Below are 21,243 nucleotides of genomic sequence, written 5' to 3'. Positions count from 1 at the left end.
TGAACTTGTAGACAGCATGGTTCTGAATTTGTGTTTACATGATAACAACTGCATTTTCATTTATCCATCACAAAGACAGGACTTTAATGACATTTTTGGCCATAATGAAAATAAAAATAGTAATAAAAAAGGTTTATATCTTTATCTGATGGATTTTCAGTATTTTTTGGTGGTTGGAAAAAAAAACACTAAAAAGTTGCTACACATTTTCTATGTTTAAAAGTGAAAATGTTTGCAGCAGATTTTTTTTTTTTTTAATTTTGAGAAATCACTAGGCTGTGATAAAGATCCACGTGTTTTTGGAGCACTATAAAGCGTCTCCAGGTGATAAAAGTTTCAGTTTTAATGGAAACTGTATCATGTTATTACCAGAACTATCTTTGTCCCTGAATAACTAGAAAATACTTACCCCTGTACAATTGTGTCCTGTGTACTTGTGTGTGTGTGTCAGTGTTTATATTTCAAGCAAGAGTTTTTACTGGAAATGGGAAGTAAAAGTGGACCACCAGAGAGCTTAGGGTGCAGACCTTTCCCTGATGCTCATGTAGAAGTATAAGAGAAACGATAGGCAGTGGTAAGGTCCATTTGAGTTGAATTTAAGAGTACAAATAAGCCAGATGTGGGAGATCAACGGTGATGGTTATCTTTACTTTGTTTAGGATGCGGAGGTACAGCTCATATTTTTAAAAAATATTGTAAGAAGAGTTGGAGTACTGACAAGAAACTAGTGTGAGATGACGAAATGCTTCCCACACTTCCCTGGCAGCAGCCTCATGCTGTGAGGACAAATGATTGAGTTAACAAGAGGTCAGTAAGTAGGTCTGAACTCCAGAACATGTCAGAATTCCTCATGAGTTCACCAGAATTTGCTGAAGAAGAGAATTGAATTTAAATATTTGATTTCGTGTGGTCATTTGATGAAGTCTCTGACTATTGTTACCAAATAGACTTGGTTACTAAAGAACCGTATATGCTCGGGGATAAATGGGAGACATGGCTATGGCTGTCTCTGTCTCTGTCTCAGCCTCCGTAGAAAATGATCCATTTGGAACAGACTTGGAATCATACAGATTTTTATAGAGGAATGGGAGACATGGCTATGGCTGTCTCTGTCTCTGTCTCAGCCTCTGTAGAAAATGATCCATTTGGAACAGACTTGGAATCATACAGATTTTTATAGAGGCATCAAATTTCAGGGCTGAAATGGACTTTAAGGACTGAATAGTCCAATCAGCTCTCTGATATTTGATTGAATCCGTCTCTCATGGCTTGGTAAAGTGATTATTTATATTATCAAGGGGTCTTATTACCTATAGAGGAAATATAGTCATCAACTGATGACACTGAATATTATACACTGACCCCAGATTTATTTTGGCCACCTGATGTGAAAAGCTGACTCATTAGAAAAGGTCCTGTACTGGGAAAGATTGAAGGCAGGAGGAGAAGAGGAGGACAGAGGATGAGATGGTTGGATGGTATCACCAACTCAAATTCATGGACATGAATTTGAGCGAGCTCCAAGACATGGTGAAGCCCCGACAGAGAAGCCTGGGTGCTGCAGTCCATGGGGTCGCAAAGAGTCAGACACAAGTGAGCAATTGAACAACAAATCTATTTTCTTGGACCTTCCCCTATTTGTCCTGACACCTAGGACCATGTATAGACACTGTTTGATGTTATCTAAAGTGGTTTATCATGACCCACTTCTCTTCAATGGGCTACTTATCTTTAATTTCTCAAACTATTCCTCATGGCACAGATGCATCATGCTGCTACCTGATTATTGAATTCCTCTTTTTGAAGGCTAAATCTAGCAGGACGAAAGGAATCCTGCACAAATAAAGCTATGCTAATCTCATTATGGGTTTTATACTCATAAAATATGAGTATTTTGATTAAAATAAAGCAATATAATGATAATCTATTTAGAAACATTTGTGATGAACAATTTGAAGGGCTCAGACTCTTTTTACTCTGGTGTATTTGTCAAATTTTAATTGCTATATGCCAAGAACTGTGCTGTTTTATCTGCATTGACAATCAGTTCTATGATTTTAGTATTATTATTTAAGGTTAAGTGGAATTATATAGCTTAAATCCATACAACTAGAGCATAAGACAGGTTTCAACAGCCAATCTTTTCAGTTCCAAAGCTCATACCCAAAATGTTTATGCAAAGCTCTGGGAGAGAAAATAATGCTGCAAAGTGAAGCCACCAATCTCAGTGGGTCTTAATCTTGATTTTAGTTATACTGTGGCTAGTAATCATCTATAAGCTTTAGACAATGCCTGATTTAGGTTTGAATATCTTGGCATTTTTATGCAAAGTTTTATTGTAGCATCATTATCCTTTACAATAGAGTGGAAAGCATGTTTATGAGCCCAACAGAATTCCAGACCTTGGTCAATGAGTTTGGGAAACTCTTTCAGCACCTAAAGCTCTTGTTGCCAGTAGAGATAATTTGACTCTTGGTCAGCTTATAGTTCTTTCCCAGAAAAGGAACTATCAATACCAGCAACCTCATCTTCAAATTTCTCACACTTGTAATGGTGGTGACAGTACTATATGTTTCCTTGTTCAGGGTATTTATAATAGTCTTCAAGTCACAGATAGTACAATATAGGAAGTCAGTGGATGAGTAATGACTCAGATGTCATAGAAAATGCAGCCTGAGACAGACTTAGACCTCATATAAAGACAGCAAAAACTAGACTGTCTCTGGAACTCATTACAGTGCCAATGTGATTAACAGGAACTCATTGCACTTTATAAACAATGATAACAACTGTCTGTTTTATTTTTGTCTGTTCGTTGAGGGGCTCAGTTGATGTAGAGGGCCACTAAAGTAATCTTATAGAACACTTCATGGTACATTGTAGAAAGAGTGGTACTTTAGGAATGAGGGAGAGTCTCATCTTCTTTCCTCCCCAATCCCTATCCTCACTTTCAGTTAAATATTATCTATATATGTATCTGTTTTGTAATCATATCATAAATGCTTCTTAAATGATTTAAAATATAGATGAGATAATAAGCTAAATGGTTTAGTCTCTACCTTCAAGGAAATGATAGTTAAATATAGGAGAAAGACAAATATATTTCAAGGACACTTTTAATTACAGTCAACAAATTCAGCATTGCTAAAAAATATATTTTCCTGAAAAAACACCAAACCTATTTACTTGTGAATAGACCTTAAAAGATTATAAACTAGATTTGAATGAAATATTATCTTTTGTTCCTCTAAAAGAATCTACTGAGGAGTAAGTTAGTTTTAGCTGAAGATGTCAAAATTTAAGATGAAGTGCCATATCCATCTCAATGGATGAGGAAAAGGGGATAAAGAATTGCTCCTAAAGATGGGTTCCATGCACACAGTGATCTGGCATCCACTTTCCAGCTTCAGAAGATTGAATGGAATTAATTTAGAATACTGGATAAAGCAAAGGAGTCAGGGAAGGGAAGCCTGGATGGAGAAAACCCAGAGGCAGTGTATTACTTCAAGAATCGATATCTTCTGGCTGGGTCAGAAATAGCATTCAGTATCACTTGAAATTGTGAGATATTCCTTGGAGTTTATTATAACTTGTTTGCAAACTGGTAGTCAATCATTAGGCTATCTCTGTATGTATTCCCACTAAAATGCAGAGTGTTTCCCTTCCTTGTGAACTACATTTATCAGTAGAACGTGACAGAAGTGACATCTTGCAAGCAGTTCTGGGTTCAGCTCTTAAAAGACTTGTGAGCTTCCACCCTTTTCTCTTTCAGTCTAGTTTAAAGAAAAATCAGAGCAGGCCTTTCTTCTGGAAAGAGAGACTGTGTTGAAAGGCTCTGGAGGCTAAGGTAATGCTGTAAAGAGAGACCATGTAAAGGAGAATAGAGACACCCTACTCAACCATTGGCACCAGGGCTCCAGATATGGGAGTAGGTCACCTTAGAATTTCCAGTCAAGCCTGTCCAGCTTGGGTGACCTCACCTAATTCCATGGGGAGCAGATCTGCCCAGTCATCTTGGAGAATGGTAAGAAATAGCAAATCATTATTGATTTAAGTCTCTAAGGTTCGGAATGACTTCTTATGCAGCAAATCATTATTTCCTGTGCTAGGTTAAAAGAGTATGAGTAACTCCTTTCTAGTAGAGAAAGGAAGAGAAGAGAAGCTTCTTTTCAGTAGAGAAACATAAATGACTGGAGTAGTTATGGATAATGGAAAAATGTGTTTTCTTCCTTGAAAGTGAACTTCAATAGCATAACAGTTCTGACTTTTTATACCTTCCTTCCTTATTCTGCCTAAGAGGAGGTGGAATGGATTCTGTTTTGGGTGAGTATGAAAGAAGAAACAAAGCCATTTGTAGGTCAGTCTTTTTTCTTTTGTCTGACACTGAATCCTTTGTACCAATTCTCAAACTCATGTACATTGAGTCAGTGATGCCATCTAACCATCTTATCTTCTGCCCTGCTCCCCCGTTTCCTCTTTCTCTCAATCTTTCCTCCACATCAGGGTATTTTCCAGTGAGTCAGCTCTTTGCATCAGGTGGCCAAAGTATTGGAGCTTCAGCTTCAGCATCAGTCCTTCCAATGAATATTTAGGGTTGATAGTTCTTTCTAGTATTGCTATAAAATTGGGTGAGTGCATCTATCTAAATCTGAGACTTGGTATCAAAAAGAAAATTTTCTTAAGTATATAAACCATATTCTACAACATCAGCCCCATCAGTGACTCTCCGAGGACAGTGAATCTGGTACGGAAGAAAGATTGCACTTCCAGGTTAATGTCTCGGTTTTGGCCAACAACTTTGCTGTGTAAAATGGAAATTTGGCCCTAGATAATTGGACATTTAAAAATACTCCTATTTGGGTGGGACTCTGGGTCTACACCTCAAGCTAACATGGACTTTTGTGGTCAGAGCCTTTGTCTCTCTGTGGAATATTGTACTGGGCCTAAGACAGCATGCTCAAGAAAAGTGCAGAGGCTCTGTCATCTCCAGACCTGTGCCTGCCTCTTTTCTCTGGACAATTCCTCTATGCCTTTGAACATGCCAAACTAGTGCGCTCAGACGATTTTCTGTTCTGCCCCACATCCTGCAAACTACCAACTAATTAACCCCCTTTCTTTCCCATCTTGTCAGCAGTGGATACCTGCAGGTCCACACATTTATTCTTGTGGTTACTGTGCCCTCTGTACTCTTTTGACCAAAGTGAGAAAACATAAGTCTTTCAAATACACTAAGGATGTTTCTGCAGAACACCAAAGTGTCCCATGGAATTAGGAAGGAAGCAGTGCCTGTCTTCTGGGATAGAAGGGCCTCCACCCCTACCCCCAGGCCTGTGAATCTGCTGAAGGCACAAAAAATCAGTCCTGCCCCAGGAGGCAGCTCAGCGGCCTGGTTCTTCAGGCTGCAAGGCATCATCTACTGATTCCTCCACACGTCCAGCCCCTCTGGGCATTAGAGCCTCCTGCAGAGTTCAGATTCAGCCAGCTCTTCTTCAGGTATATCAAACAGTCAGAGCCCCCACCTGCCCCAAGATCTTGTTTAGCAAATTACAGTATTCAGTCTCTGCTGTAGGAAGAGAGCAAGGCTTCCCTGTACTCATGCATCCCCTGGAAAGAAGCCTGTGTTGGGTCCTGCATGGCTGCCCCTACTCCCGTGACCCCATGTCCCTCAGAGGAGGCAGAACTCCCACCTGCCTAAAGTGTCTGCTTCACTTTTTTGCCCAGTCTTTAATAACCGAGACCTCCTCCCCAGCTTTAATTTTTTAAAAATGATCTTTGTAGTTGATGTCTAAAATGTGGCTATTACACATTCTTTGAATAATCACTTGTAAAAGAACTGTCTCTGCTTCAAGCTATTTCTATTACTCACATTGAAGGGATTTTACTAGCTTTTGGGGTCTCGATTGACTCCAAAAGCAGAGTGGGGAAGAACCCAAGCTTAGATTTGGGGGCCATGATGAGTACAGTGAGTTTTATGATTCTGCTTTTATGTGTCCCTTGGTAAAAGTGACTAACAATATGCATTCCTCATAAATAAATTTTTAAAAAGAACCTGAATTGTTAAAACAAACAAACAAACAAACAAACTCCTATTTGAATGCCACTTTCATCAACATGGATGGACCTAGAGATTGTCTCTGAGTGAAGTAAATTCAACAGAGAAGGAGAAATACTGTACAACATCCCTTATATGTGGAATCTAAAAAGCAATGATGCATTGAACTTATTTACAAAACAGAAAGCGGTTCATAGGCTTAGAGAATGGACTTATGGTTGCAGGGAGGATGAGGGGAAAGGATAGTTAGGGAGTTTGGGATGGACATGTACACTCTGCAACGTTTAAAATGGGTAACCAACAAGGAACTACTTGTATAGCACAGGAAACTGTGCTCAATGTCTATGACAGCCTGGAAGGGAGGAAAGTTTGGGGGAGAATGGATATAGGTTTACGTATGGCTGAGTCCCTTTGCCGTCCACCTGAAACTGTCACATTTTTAATCAGCTATGTGCTGTATACTGTGCTAATCGCTTAGTCATGTCTGACTCTGAGAGTCCATGAACTGTAGTCTGCCAGGCTCCTCCATCCATGGAGATTCTCCAGGCAAGGATACTGGAGTGGGTTGCCATGCCCTCCTCCAGGGGATCTTCCCAACCCAGGGATCGAACCAGGTCTCCTGTATTGCAGGCAGATTCTTTCCCATCTTAGCCACCAGGGAAGCCCAAGAATACAGGAGTAGATAGCCTATCCCTTCTCCAGGGGATCCTTCCGACTCAGGAATCGAACTGGGGTCTCTTGTGTTGCAGGTGGATTCTTTACCAGCTGAGCTACTAAGGAAGCCCTTAATCAGCTATGCCCCAATACAAAATAAAAAGTTTAAAAACCCCACTCATTTGGATTATGCAATTATGGACATCTTTGTGGGAATTCTGAGGGCACATTAAGGTAGGATCATTCTTTTGTTCAAATTTTCAGTCATTTAGAGGCTGTGTGGGGAAGAGGCATGTAACTTACTGTGTACTGTTTAAGGCCTGGTTGCTATTCACCTCAAATCTAAGAATGATGCTTTAAAATTCACCTTATAAACAAAAGTTTTGTAACTTGATTATTAATTCTGAGCTACCTAATTAAGAATGTATTTTGTTTTATAAATTACTGCTATTCAGGTATCTGAAAATGACCTGCAGTGACTAAATAATTGAGTTTTGTACCTTAACCTTGAAATGCATTTGAAATCACTCTTTTTGATTACATAGAAGGTCTTTGTAGTTTAGATGAGAATAAACAATAGCAAGCTACATATTATTAAAGAACAGATCATTTTTCAAGAAAGAAGGGCTTTATGGTATAATCGGATGCAAGTATATGGAGTAAGAATCAGAACACCTAACTCTTTTATTGATTTTTCTCTTTTCGTTCCTAAATTTCCTCAGCTAACCAGTATAGAGGTGTCTGACTCTTCAGGTGGTTGTAAATATGAAATGAATAATGAATAAATATACAGAAACACTTTGAAAACAGTCACAAATATTAAAATATAGGGGTTCCTTTAATATATTCTCACAGATATGTATTATTACACCTTTCTAGGAGTTAAGTGTATTTGTGTATGCTCTAGCCTAGGTAAAACTTTGAAATGTTTTTCTATTTAGGACCCAAGAAAACAATTACTACAGTTCCATCTGGAGTTAAAATGAAAGTTGAATCACGATCATTACCAAGTGCAATAGACCTTTCTGTAGTTGTTTTGCTGTCAGTTCACATTTTTAAGTACTATATATATCCTCCCCTCTTAGACCTTATAGCTGCCTGGTTGACCACTATTCCCTGATTAAAGTTAAAAACCACAGCACCCTTAACAGGTCATAAATCATCTCATTCATAAAGGTGCAGATTACAAGAGGGGTACAACCTCATTGCTTTTATGGATGACTGTTTCTGATTAGGTAAAGCATAACACAGGTATATTTTCTAAGCCTGAAAGAAGACTCTGGCTCACAATCATGCAGGCAACAACTGTCATTTTGCCTCTCAAACATCCATCAGGCAAAATTATTAAATCAGCATGCATCATTTTGTATAATAGAACTAAAATCACTGTTATAGAACAGAATTCCGTGATTGATTTTTCCTGCTTTGAAAATAAACAACTTGACTTCTCGTTCATGGTTATGTAACAGCAGGAGATCATTATCTTGTGACAAAAATCTATTTTATTGACATTATCTCTAAATGATCCCTTGATAGGATATATAAAATTTAATATACATTCAATTTAGAACGATTCCATTCACATCATACTGACATCTATCTATATTCTTTTACAGCCAACATTTGAATCCAAACAGAGTATTTGTTTCTGTGATGTTTAATTCTTGCTTAAGTCACTCAACAAATATAATTCTGATGAAAATCTTGATCTAATGCACACTGTTTGACAACAAATGCTTTAGGATGAATCTTAACCCCACTAGTGTAAACTCAGACAGGATACTTGCTTTCTGATTAATCTATGAAATAGGAATAATAATAATAATGTGTAATTCATACAATGTTGCCTGGAATAAATGGGTTCATATATTTAATATGCCTAAATGGTATACCATTTTCTGGTATATAGGAAGAGAACTATGACCAAGATTCATTTCACAGCATTCATCCTTTCACTTATTTTTTATTCCTTTTTTGGTTCTGTGGCTTAGAGAAATATGTTTCAATTCTCTGAACCACCGTGTGCTAAAAATTTCTGCCTTTAAGTTGTTTGGCATATTAAATGAGGCCACATTTGCAAATTATGTTTTTAAATAGTACAGAAAATATCTTTTATAAGTGATTCAGAGCAGTTTGGAAATTAACTCTTTAAAAAAGTTGGAATTATGATACTTACTGCAGAGAATTTTGTTCAGCAATCATTGACAGTTGTTTTCTAAATTGACTCTGTATTGCTCTGAGTGTTTTACTTTTCTTCCTCTAGTTCCATTCTTTATCCTTAATTCTGCTCTCTGCCCCAGAATGCTGGCATCTATGGACTGTGTCAGTCTTCACCTTTGCCCTATGGTTGCCTAGTGGGTTTGATCTAAGGGGGGCATCAGTTGAAGAGAAATCAAAAATGAGGGAAGTGAGAGAATATACAATCTTGATTCTCTCTCCCCTAGGTCATAGGAAATTAAGTGTGCCTCTTACTGAAGGCCAGACCCAGTTAGGTGACCCTCACCAAACAACTTTCACTGTTTGGGTCCTGGTAATTGCTTCCTTTTCTTGCTCATTTAGACCTAGCAGTAAAAGCCTACAGTTCTTGCCAGCCCAGGGCACTGCATCATTCCTTGGTAGTTTTCTCCATTTACCCTTTTGAAGACCACCTTCGTTAAGCTATCTTGAATTAGCCAATTTGACTGTGCCACCTGTTCTCTGTCTAGATCCTCACTGATACATACATCCAAGTTTGAACTGTAGAGTAAGCAGCCATATCTGAGACATATGAAAATGTTAAGTACTTCAGAGAGATGAACTTTATGGTTGTTGAAATTTTGTAGTGTCTTCAGTGTGGTAGTTGAAGTGCTTGTTTTATGTGTCATCGTTTTGAAGATGTGATACAGTAATACAATTTTTAAAAAAGTGTTAAAGAGTAGAGTGCCTTTTGGAAACATAAGGTCAGATTAGCATTCATTTGGATTTCACAAGGTAACTGAACACAGATTTGAATTGTAAAGTAGCTGTAATTATCTTTTTAACAGACTCAGTAACTCTTCTTGGCAACCAGCACTATAATTATAGACATTGTGTTAGGTACAAACTTCCATGTTTTTGACAGACTAGAAGATGAAAAGATACACAAGGACTTCCTGTTGTTAGTCTCACTTTTTGTCTCTTCACATTTCTTTACATCTGAAACTATGACCCAGATGGGATTTACACTTCATTATTCATGACATATTGTCCTCTTTAGTGGAATAAACAAATTATGCCTTAATGGAATAAAGTTGATGTTAGGGCTAGGATGTAATGTATTGTTTGCATGATGATGATAACCTTTCTAAAGAATAAAACAGAAAGAAAAACACCAATACAGTATACTAACACATATATATGGAATTTAGAAAGATGGCAATGATGACCCTGTATGCAGGACAGCAAAAAAGACACAGATGTGTATAGCAGACTTTTGGACTCAGTGGGAGAGGGAGAGGGTGAGATGATTTGGGAGAATGGCATTGAAACATGTATAATATCATGTAAGAATCGAATTGCCAGTCTATGTCCGATGCAGGATATGGCACGCTTGGGGCTGGTATGCGGGGATGACCCAGAGAGATGTTGTGGGGAGGGGGGTGGGAGGGGGGTTCATGTTTGGGAACGCATGTCACCCGTGGTGGATTCATGTCAATGTATGGCAAAACCAATACAGAATTGTAAAGTAAAATAAAAAATAAATTAAAAAAAAAAGAATAAAACATGCCTAGATATTGCAGTATTTGTATAAGGCAAATAAATAATACTATAAGATAATAAAAGTGAAATAATTCTTAATAATAAGATATAACATACCAGAGATATAGGCAATAACAAAACATATCAGAAAACTCAGGAAAAATGCTAAAACAGAAATGTAAAAATTAATTTTTGTTTGGAATGTTATTTGTGGGGAAGGGTTAATTTTGCTTACTCCTTTCAGAATGCAAATCACACTTAAAAAATAAGTATCTCCTTAAACTTCTTTTCTATTCTTACTTGAGATAAAAACATTTATTTTAATAATTAGCTGAATGGTTAGGAAATGGTATGGATATGCCAAGGAAACAAAAGGAAACATAATGTATTTCAGAAAAAAAAATTTAAATAAAAAGTAGTGGGAGAATTTGTTTAACATTTACAAGGAGAAAATTTAGTGGGAGTTAAAGTGTTCCGAGAAGACGATGGCACCCCACTCCAGTACTTTTGCCTGGCAAATCCCATGGATGGAGGAGCCTGGTAGGGTGCAGTCCATGGGGTCGTGAAGAGTCAGACACGACTGGGCGACTTCCCTTTCACTTTTCATTTTCATGCATTGGAGAAGGAAATGGTAACCCACTCCAGTGTTCTTGCCTGGAGAATCCCAGGGATGGGGGAGACTGATGGGCTGCAATCTATGGGGTCACACAGAGTTGGACACGACTGAAGTGACTTAGCAGTAGCAGCAAAGTGTTCCTGAGATTCCAGACACTTAATGTATTGTTATTTATTATACAATTATATATAATAAAACTAATATAGAGAAAAAGTATTATTCTTTCATCTTCCACCCTATCTACTTTCACATGGGGAAACAACCTCAAATTTAAAAGCAATAAAACCTTGCAAAGGTTGATATAACTCACAACTGTTACAACTCAGAACAGTCATCTCAGGGAGTAGCTGAGTCAACTTGGGCTTCCATTACTGTGTACCATAGACTGGGTGGCTTAAATGACAGAAATTCATTTCTCACAGTTCTGAAGGCTGGGAAGTCCAAGATCAAGGTGATGGCAAGGTAGGTTTCATTCTGAGCCCTCTTGGCTTATAGGTAGCCACCATTTCACTCTGTGCTCACATGAGCTCTTTTTTGTGTGTGAGTACAGAAAGCAAGCTCTGGTCTCTGTTCTTTTTATAAGAAGTCTCATTACAAATCTCATCACGGGGGTTTTGCCCTTGTGTCACTATCCAACCTTATATACCCTCTGAAGGTCCTACCTGCAAATATCATCATGTTGGGGGTTGTGGTTTCAACGTGTGAAATTTGGAGGAACATACACATTTGGACTATAACAGAGAGGGAACTTCTTTATATGTCTTGATCTATTGCTATTGTGAATTGGGTGATAAAGGAAGTTATCCTTTAAATAATTTTCCTTGTTTTCTTTGCTTCCTTTTTTCCCTGCTTCCTTCCTTCCTTGTTTGAGGTTTTATATGTGACTATGAATAAATGTGAATAGGTGACATGTTCCTACCTAGTTTTTTTTTCCCTTAGGAAATACAAAGTCATTCCTCTTTTACTTTACAATTTGATTTGCAATTACATTGCTGTTTTTTCAAATAATACAAAGAATTTATATGTATTTTCATAGTGTATACTTTAGCAGTATATAATGGTTTATCAAAATAATAAAGAAAATTAAAAATTTAGCTCAAATTACCTAGTTCTCAGAACTCATCTCACTTGTTTGCAGCCTCCTGTGTAAGAATTTTTTTTAAATGCTGATTTTCAACATCTCCTTATCACTTTTTTCTTTACTATAGCTTTAAGCTTGTACACATGTGCATATAAGTTCTTTATAAGAATATATATGTATAATGAAATATTATGTATCCTTCCTTATCCTTTATATCTTTTGGAAAATAAAGGTGATTTTTTAAAGAACAAAACTGACTTTAGTGATACAAAGTAAAGGGAAATATATTTGGAAAAAAGGTGAGCAATTAGATATAAGAATAATTTTTTTTAGGAGTAGACATGAAATTAACCAGAAGCATTTGAAAAAATGTATTAGACATAGTGGTAAATATTTGATGATTCTGATTGTCAAATATTATTTCAGAGAGCATAACTTTGAATGGAACAGATGAATAGTCCAATATTTTGTCTATAGAATTTTATATTTTAGTCCTAGTCTTCTCTCAAGCATCTTCTCCCCTTAATGTTATGTTTTTAAGCAAACTAAACAAATAAACCTATTTGAATTTAGCTTCTTTATGTCATGTACAGTGTTGATCTTCTGGAAGCCTAATAAGTTAAAGTTAACTCTACTGGTATGTTTTGAGATACTTGGTTGAGCCTTTCTTTCTAAGCTGATCATAGAAGGAAGCCAGCATGCATTGATTATATAGGTTTGGCCAATGGCAAAAAATAAATTAAGGCTTCCCTGTAGCTCAGATGGTAAAGAATCTGCCTGCAGTGCAGGAGTCCAGGATGTAATCCCTGGGTTGGGAAGATCCCCTGGAGAAAGGCATTGCAACCCACTCTAATATTCTTGCCTGGTGAATTCCATGGACAGAGGAGCCTGGTGGACTACAGTCCATGGTGTCACAAAGAGTTGAACACGACTGAGCAACCTACACTTTCACTTTCAAAAATAAATTCTCTGCATTGATTGATATCATGATTGTTTCTATCTCAGAGGAAGAATTGTGATGAAACATATGACGAGATGAGGCTAAAAGAGCCCAACCCCATTAGTTAAATTTGTGAATAGCTTGGTTATGGCCATATGTGATGTTCCATGACTTTCCTCAGAAATTATAGAATATACTATAGTCTGTACAAGATCCCACTCAAGAAAAATTCATAATTTATTATCCAGCCATTTGGATTTAGCTGGACCCATGAAAATTCCTGATATTTTGTTTCCTTGATCTTCCTGTTAGCCCTGATGCATGAAATGACACGTTGAAATGTGGTTCAGAGCACATACTGACATACAGTGGGTTGACCTCAAGCAGCATCATTAAGACCACATTATGTTATTATACAAATGATTTTGAAAGTTAACTGCTATGCAGGTGAATAGTGGATGCAGTCTATTGCATAAATCTAACATTTTTCCCACCATGGTGATTATTGAAATTTTGGGCTCATAGGTTGCCTGATGTAGTGGATAGGTATAGCTCCTTTGAGGGACATAAAACAACCTGCTAATGAGCTATGGTGAAACATTCCCACTGAAAGATATCAAACAATCTGAGAACTGAAATATCTTTTCTGTCATAGGTATGTTAGAGAGACACTGCAATAAGGATATTCCAATTTAGAAAAGCTCAGTTGTAATACGAAAATAGATTATAGGAATATGTCACCTGTATGTCCCATAGGTCAGATCACATTTCTGCTTTGGGATAGGTAATAGAATTCCCAGAAAAGATCTCAATAACTATTGGTGAATAGTATCAGTTCAGTTCAGTTCATTTCAGTCACTCAGTCATGTCTGACTCTTTGTGACCCCATGGAATGCAGCACACCAAGCTTCCCTGTCCTTCACTATCTCCCTGAGTTTGCTCAAACTCATGTCCATTGAATCTGTGATGCCATCCAACCATTTCATCCTCTGTTGTTCCTTTCTCCTATTTCCCTCAATTTTTCCCAGCATCAGGGTTTTATGCAGTGAGTCAGCTCTTTGCATCAGGTGGCTAAGGTATTAAAGCTTCAGGTTCAGCATCAGTTCAGTTCAGTTCAATCCCTCAGTCATGTCTGACTCTTTGTTACCTCAGGGACTGCAGCACACTGGCTTCCCTATCCATCACCAACTACCAGAGCTTACTCAAACTCATGTCCATTCAGTCGATGATGCCATCCAACCATCTCATCCTCTGTCATTTCCTTCTCTTCTTCTCCCACCTTCAATATTTCCCAGCATCAGGCTCTTTTTCAGTGAGTCAGTTCTTTTCATCAGGTGGCCAAAGTGGTGGAGTTTCAGCTTCATCATCAGCTCTTCCAATAAATATTCAGAGTTCATTTCCTTTACGGTTGACTGGCTTGATCTCTTTGTTATCCAAGGGACTCTCAAGAGTCTTCTCTAGAACCACAGTTCAAAAGCATCAACTCTTCAGTGCTCTGCCTTCTTTGTGGTCCAACTGTCACATCCACAGATGACTACTGGAAAAACCATAACTTTGACTAGACAGATCTTTGTCAGCAAATATCTCTGCTTTTCACTACATTGTGTAGGTTTGTCATAACTTTTATTTCAAGGAACAAGTGTCTTTTAATTTCAAATTCTCTAAGAATTGGGTATAAAGCAAGCTGCCAGGCTGACTGATAGAAATGTCATAATAAAGAATGCAATGTCATTTTGAAGTCTGCTGCCCTGGTTGGGAGAGAAAAATATGACCCTGCACAATAAACAGAAATGAGAAGTGTATCTGATACTGAAGGAAGAACTATGCTCTTGCTTTCATGTTAATATCTGGGCTTTGGCCAAAAATTTTGTTGCATAGATTACAAATTGGGTTTTATATACCTGAATATTACAGAATGTTCTTATTTGGAGAATACAACTATGGAAATCTTTTTGGGAATTCTGAGGATAAATTAAGCTAGATCTTTATGATGTCCACCAATTGCTAACTTAGAAAGCAACTGTAAAGCCAAGACATACAACACAATTCAGCCTCTGGATATGGCTAGTTGGGAACATGAAATCAGCAGACACAGAAGTATATACCCTGTATAATTTTGAATAAAATGATGATATATTCCTCTGTCAATGACTGACATTGCAAATGTGATTAATCATGTACAGAATGCCAATTAATTCAGTTCAGTTCAGTCACTCAGTCGTGTCCGACTCTTTGCGACCCCATGAATTGCAGCATGCCAGGCCTCCCTGTCCATCACCATCTCCTGGAGTTCACTCAGACTCACGTCCATCGAGTCAGTGATGCCATCCAGCCATCTCATGCTCTGTCGTCCCCTTCTTCTCCTGCCCCCAATCCCTCCCAGCATCAGAGTCTTTTCCAATGAGTCAACTCTTTGCATGAGGTGGCCAAAGTACTGGAGCTTCAGCTTTAGCATCATTCCTTCCAAAGAAATCCCAGGGTTGATCTCCTTCAGAATGGACTGGTTGGATCTCCTTGCAGTCCAAGGGACTCTCAAGAGTCTTCTCCAACACCACAGTTCAAACACATCAATTTTCCAGCACTCAGCCTTCTTCACAGTCCAACTCTCATATCCATACATGACCACAGGTAAAACCATAGCCTTGACTAGACAGACCTTAGTCTGCAAAGTAATGTCTCTGCTTTTGAATTTAGTATCTAGGTTGGTCATCACTTTTCTTCCAAGGAGTAAGCATCTTTTAATTTCATGGCTGCAATCACCATCTGCAGTGATTTTGGAGCCCCCCAAAAATAAAGTCTGATACTCTTTCCACTGTTTCCCCATCTATTTCCCATGGAGTGATGGGACTGGATGCCATGATCTTCATTTTCTGAATGTTGAGCTTTAAGCCAACTTTTTCACTCTCCTCTTTCACGTTCATCAAGAGGCTTTTCAGTTCCTCTTCACTTTCTGCCATAAGGGTGGTGTCATCTGCATATCTGAAGTTATTGATATTTCTCCCAGCAATCTTGATTCCAGCTTGTGTTTCTTCCAGTCCAGCATTTCTCATGATGTACTCTGCATAGAAGTTAAATAAGCAGGGTGACAATATACAGCCTTGATGTACTCCTTTTCCTATTTGGAAGCAGTCTATTGTTCCATGTCCAGTTCTAACTGTTGCTTCCTGACCTGCATACAGATTTCTCAAGAGGCAGGTTAGGTGGTCTGGTATTCCCATCTCTTTCAGAATTTTCCACAGTTTATTGTGATCTACACAGTCAAAGGCTTTGGTATAGTCAATAAAGCAGAAATCGATGTTTTTCTGGAACGCTCTTGCTTTTTCCATGATCCAGTGGATGTTGGCAATTTGATCGCTGGTTCCTCTGCCTTTTCTAAAACCAGCTTGAATATCAGGAGTTTATGGTTCATGTATAGCTGAAGCCTGGCTTGGAGAATTTTGAGCATTACTTTACTAGCATGTGAGATGAGTGCAATTGTGCGGTAGTGTGAGCATTCTTTTGCATTGCCTTTCTTTGGCATTGGAATGAAAACTGACCTTTTCCAGTCCTGTGGCCACTGTTGAGTGTTCCGAATTTGTTGGCATATTGAGTGCAGCACTTTCACAGCATCATCTTTCAGGATTTGAAACAGCTCAACTGGAATTCCATCACCTCCACTAGCTTTGTTTGTAGTGATGCTTTCTAAGGCCCACTTGACTTCACATTCCAAGATGTCTGGCTCTAGATTAGTGATCACATCATCATGATTATCTGGGTTGTAAAGCTCTTTTTTGTACAGTTCTTCTGTGTATTCTTGCCACCTCTTCTTAATATCTTCTGCTTCTGTTAGGTCCATACCATTTCTGTCCTTTTTCGAGCCCATCTTTGCATGAAAATAGATTTAAGGGCCTAGATCTGATAGATAGAGTGTCTGATGAACTATGGAATGAGGTTCGTGACACTGTAAAGGAGACAGGGATCAAGACCATCCCCATGGAAAAGAAATGCAAAAAAGCAAAATGGCTGTCTGGGGAGGCCTTACAAATAGCTGTGAAAAAAAGAGAGGTGAAAAGCAAAGGAGAAAAGGAAATAGATAAGCATCTGAATGCAGACTTCCAAGGAATAGCAAGAAGAGATAAGAAAGCCTTCTTCAGCGATCAATGCAAAGAAACAGAATGCCAATAGAAATCATCAAATACAGTATGGTAGATAGTTTTCAAAGAAGACATCTGATGAATCATATCTCTTAGCATTTAGCTCTTGTAGAGGCTTCTTACACCTGTAACTAGGCTAGCCTGTAACTCATGTTGACCAATAGACTATGCAGGGGGTTACTGCACCAGTTATACCTCTAGATGACTGGCAGCTTCTGCTTCCTCTCTTGGATTGCTCAGTTTCCCAAACTTTGAGATGACATTTGAGAGGTATAACTCTTCTGCTGAAGCTATGAAAATATCCTATAGAGAAGCCATTTGAAGAGGAGCCACCTTAGGATGACATGGAAATGATAAAGATACAGCAATCCCATCTAGTGACTTCAATACCAGCTGTTCTCTAACTGCAATTTTACAAGACACTTCAGGTGAGACTAGTGGAACAACTTCCCAGCCCATTCCAATAAATTCACAAAATTAGGAAAGATTTAAAAAAATTAAAAATGTGTCCTAAGCTACTAAGTTTGAAGTATTTTGTCATTTAGCAATCAAAAATCAAAATCATGACTCTTGATGAAATTCCCAAAGCTATGTGATTGGGTAAAGAATTTATAGGTTTACTCATAGGAGTAAGTGAAAATAAAGCTTATGTGAATAATAAACTCAGGATGAAACATATTTTATAAATTGTTCTAAATGGCCCAATTGATATAATGTCAGTGAAGACGTGAGCTAAAAGAAAAATAAATGGGGGAGAACAAGATGGCAGAGGAGTAGGTGGATGTGGAGTATATCTCTCTTCACGCTTACATCAGGAATACACCTCCAGACACAGAAGTGCATTCAGAACACAAGCTGAGAGTAGACAGGAGTACTTGACCAGTGGAAAAGAACATATGAAACCATGCAAAACTCAGTAAGATGAAGGAACTAGGGGGAGAAAAAGGAGTATTAGTAAGACTGGACCTGTCCTCAGTGGGTGGGGGATCTGAAGCAGGGGTCTGATCCCCACAGCAGCCATTGTCTGAGTCAGAGGAGGACCATTTAAGGCTGAGAGTGAAACAGCTGATCTATGGAAGCCTAAATGGAATGAGAATCAGACAGTCCTTGCTGCAGCCATACATACTCCTGGCAGGAATGCTGGTCTTCTGGAAGAGGCAGCTGCTTGGAGCTGGACTTAAGTGATCGTGGAGCCATCACAGGGCGAGGGCTGCTGTTGACTGCAGAGAGACAGATTGAGGGGATGTGAGGGAGGAAGTTGTGGTGGGAAATGCTGGTGAACAAAAGCCAGGCAGCCAGGGAAGCAAGGCGTTACTGCTGAGTCACATGTGCGGGGTGGAGCCGTCACCCTAGCCTCTCTCTCCCCACACACCAGCATCTGGCAGCTGAACAAGAGAGAGGCTGTCCCATCAAACACCTGATGCACTGAACTACAGAGTAGGATCCCACGCAGGGTGCTCATTTCAGTGACTGATGTGCCAAACTACAGAGTAGGACCCCACTCAGGGGGGCCCCTCTAAGTGCCTGACATGCTGAACAATAGAGAAGGACCCCAGGCAAGGGAGCCCTCCAAGGGCCTGAACATGTGGAGCTACAGAGAAAGACTGACCACAGAAGCCTGCTGATCACTAGCTACAAGAGACTTGAAAAAAGACATGGATAGGGCCATAACTCCTGCAGTGGAGGCAGTCTGTTTCCCTGCACACTTGGTACCACCGGGGTCCCCACAAACAAAGCAGCTGCACCACCTTCATGCTCAACTCTCACTGGGGCAGAGCTGCCACAGGCAAAAACAAAAAGTCTTGCATTTATGCACACAGGGTCACTTAGGTTGTGTCCTACTCTTTGTGACCCTGTAGACGGTGGCCTGCCAGCCTTCTCTGTCAGAGGTAGGTTCTCCCGGCAAGAATACTGGAGCTTATTTGCCAAGACTGGTTGCCATACCCTTCTAGAGCACCATATTTCCTACTACCCTAGCCGCCAATTCCTCTGAGTACCTGGTGCTGCCAGAACGCCTGTGACCCAAGCAGCTGCACCACCTCCACACTTGGCCCTCACAGGGGCAAACCCAACTCCTCCAGGGCAGCCTCAGGAGCTAAACCCACATGTAGAACTGAAAATAAAACCCCAACTCAAACCCAGGGGTAGTGTGGCTAAGGAAGAAGATCCAAAACCTTCCCATCAGCTGTACAAGCTGCAGATTAAATCCACATGATCAATTAAGCAGATGCTGTGTCTATGGAATATATAAAAGGCCATTGAGAGCGCACACAAAGGAAACCACTTGAATACAAGACCTGGCATCACCAAACCACCAGTAGCACCCTGTGCAGGATGCCTCATCTAAACAACAAACAAAACAAAAATATAAACCCAACCATCAGCAGAGAGGAGTACCACCTCACTCAGTCTTGCCCATCAAAGGAAAAACAAACAACAAAAACTCAGCATAAATCTCACCCTTTACGAAGCTTATCACAAACCACATGGCCAATCTTAGGAGGGCAGAAACTGAAAGGAAGAAAGAAATCAATCTTCTTCAAGGAAAGAATTCAACTTTCCTTGAAGCCTGGAAAAATGAGACCTCAAACACAATAACTTAAAAAATAAATGATAAGGCAGAGAAATAGTGCACAAATGAAGGAACAAACTAGAAACACAGAAGTCCAAATAAATGAAGAGAAAATAGGAAAATTACCTGTAAAAGAATTCAGAATAATGATAGTAAAGATGATCAAAAACCTTGAAAACAAAATGGAGAAAATGCAAGAATCAATTAACAAAGACCTAGAAGAATTAATTAATAAACATACTGAGACAAACAACACACTGAAATTAAAAATACCTTAGAAGGAATCAATAGTAGATCATCTGAAGCAAAAGAATGAGTCAGTGAACTGGAAAATAAAATGGTGGAAATTACATCTGAAGAGCAGAATAAAGTAAAAATAATGGAAAGAGCTGAAGACAGTCTCAGAGACATCTGGGGCCATATTAAATACACCAACATTCGAATTATAGAGATCCCAGAAGAAGAACAGAAAAAGAAAGGATATAAGAAAATTGTTGAAGAGATTATAGGTGAAAATTTCACCATATATGGAATAGGAAATAGGTCCAAGAGGCACAAAGAGTCTCATACAGGATAAACCCAATGGGAAACATGCCAAGACACATACTACTCTAACTAATAAACACTAAACACAAAGAAAGAATATTAAAAGCAGCAAGGGAGAAGCAACAAGTAACATACAAGGGAAACCCCATACACTTAATAGGTGATCTTTCAGCAGAAGTTCTGCAGGCCAGAAGGGAATGGAAGGATATATTTAAAGTACTGAAAGGGAAAAATCTACAATGAAGATTAAAGTACCTGACAAGGATCTCATTCAAAATTTATGGAGAAATAAAAAGCTTTTCAGACAAGCAAAAATTAAGAGAATTCAGTACTACCAAACCAGCTTTAGAACAAATGTTAAAGGAACTTATATAGTCAAGAAATACAAGAGAAGAAAAAAGATCTACAAAATCAACCCCAAATAATTAAAAAAAATGGCAAGGGGAACATATATATCAATAATTACTTTAAATGTAAATGGATTAAATGCTCCAACTAAAAGACTGGCTGAATGGATACAAAAACAAGACCTATATATATGCTGAAACCCACTTCAGACCTAAAAACACATATAGACTGAAAGTGAGAGGATGGAAAAATATATTCCATGCAAATGGGAACCAAAGAAAGCTGGAGTAGCAATCCTCATATTAGACAAAACAGACCTTAAAATAAAGATTATAAAAGATAAGGAAGGACACTACATAATGATCAAGGGATCAATCCAAGAGCAAGACATCACAATTGTAAATATCTATGCACCCAACATAGGAGCACCTCAATACATCAGACAAACACTAAGAGACATAAATTGACAGTAATGCAATAATAGTAGGAGACTTTAACACATCACTCACACCAATGGACAGATCATCAAAGCAGAAAATTAATAAGGAAACAAGTTTTAAATGAAACATTAGATGAAATGGATC

Source organism: Oryx dammah, unplaced genomic scaffold, assembly GCF_014754425.2.
Source record: "Oryx dammah isolate SB20612 unplaced genomic scaffold, SCBI_Odam_1.1 HiC_scaffold_3, whole genome shotgun sequence".
NCBI lineage: Eukaryota > Metazoa > Chordata > Mammalia > Artiodactyla > Bovidae > Oryx > Oryx dammah.
This window is presented reverse-complemented; position numbering follows the sequence as displayed.